Here is a 1,732-nt window from a genome sequence, read left to right as displayed (position 1 = left end):
TGCTCTCGCCACACTATTTTCCCGGCCTTCGAACAAGGTAAGACTACAAACAGTAATTTTATAATCATATTCGCCTCAGGAGAGACTATTCGAATTATGAGGGTTAGATATAGTCTTCGGCAAACCCTCTGTACTAGGGATTATTCCTCGGTTAATATAAACATCTGGTGGAGTAAAAAATATATATACATGATAGCCATGAGCTGAAGTAGTTTCTTTGCTTTGTGGGCACGACAGAACGAAATAAGGATAATAAATATATGGACACTTTATATTCAGTAGGACGTGGAGAGCGACGCTTGTACTTTGTGGCACTGATATCGGGGGACAGACCACTGGCCGGTAATGAAACAGTTCCTCGCCTCCCTGCCTCCCCATTGCAAAGATAACCGTTTACTGAAGGAGAAGAGCCACTGCAGTCCACTGAGTTAACGTCCAGATGAACCTACATCATTTATCTCTATACTGCAATGGCTTGTTTATCTGATTTTGTTCTTACACTTTTATTCTCTCTCTCTTGTGCTGTAAGGATTAATAGAAACTATATATGACTCCTCCAGGTCAGAAACTCTCCTAAGCTAATCACCTGGAGATAACAAGAATACGATGAAAAGTACGTCAGGTGGAGCATATGGAAAAAATATACTGAGCAATATGGCCAACAATTGTTAAGTAAAGGATATATATGATATATATATATATATATATATATATATATATATATATATATATATATATATATAACGGCGATACCACGTTGAGTACACCGATTCCTGTTCGATCAGCGAAGTTAAGCAATGTTGGGTCTGGTTAGTACTTGGATGGGTGACCGCCTGGGAACACCAGATGCTGTTGGCATCCCTACGTCAAGTGGGGTTGGTGGAGGATTAGTGCCCCTCCCTGTAAAACAATTAACTCTAAGTCCTTGGCCACCCCGTCTGGGATACATGGCGTCTGGCAATGAATGAATATATATATATATATATATATATATATATATGAGAGAGAGAGAGTATAATGAAGTAGCCTACGAAAACTTCCGAAAGGGGAATTTGAAATGCAGGAGTGAGAAAACGAAACACGAAAGAATATGATATATTAATGAGAATAAAAGTCATTCGTCATAAGGGGGAAGAGTTTTCCTGGTGAGATCAAAGGTACAGGGGGAAAAAAGTGAAAAAACAGTAAATATATTTTTCTTTCCACCCAGCACTGATTTACGTCCGACAGCCGTAACATAAAATGACTGAGGAGATGGTTTTCTTCGTGTGTTTTACAGTGATATTAACCACATAATTTCTCTCTCTCTCTCTCTCTCTCTCTCTCTCTCTCTCTCCAAAGTATAACCATACCACTTTATTCATATTAGGAAGAATTAGTAGTGAAGGTTACAGCTAACACCTGCATTTCGAAAATTCTCTTCTAAACTAAATAAATCTTCAGATAAAGATGAAATACACCGAGGATTCAAGAGGATAAAGTTTAACGTAATAAATTATATGAGGCATTTCATTGCCCTGTACATGTTACTTCTACATGACCTTGTTGTACATGCACACAAATGTAGCGTCTCTATTCACCACCTCGCATTACATACGAGTAAACACAAATGTAGCATCTCTATTCACCACCTCGCTGTACATACACACAAATGTTCCGTCTCTATTAACCTCCTCGCTATACACACACACACACACACACACACACACATTCACCAACGCACTACACATAT

At 38.6% G+C, this 1,732-nt stretch overlaps 1 pseudogene; it reads left to right on the top strand.

The window, feature by feature from the left end:
- The first annotated feature begins 739 nt into the window (after positions 1-739).
- Positions 740-858, top strand: LOC145402990 (5S ribosomal RNA; annotated as a pseudogene).
- The last annotated feature ends 874 nt before the right edge of the window (positions 859-1,732 follow it).

Source organism: Coenobita brevimanus, chromosome 59 (assembly GCF_032717465.1).
Source record: "Coenobita brevimanus isolate Jiangsu-jjx chromosome 59, ASM3271746v2, whole genome shotgun sequence".
NCBI classification, from domain to species: domain Eukaryota; kingdom Metazoa; phylum Arthropoda; class Malacostraca; order Decapoda; family Coenobitidae; genus Coenobita; species Coenobita brevimanus.
The sequence above is the reverse complement of the archived record's forward strand: the minus strand, read 5'-3'. Positions and strand labels throughout refer to the sequence as shown.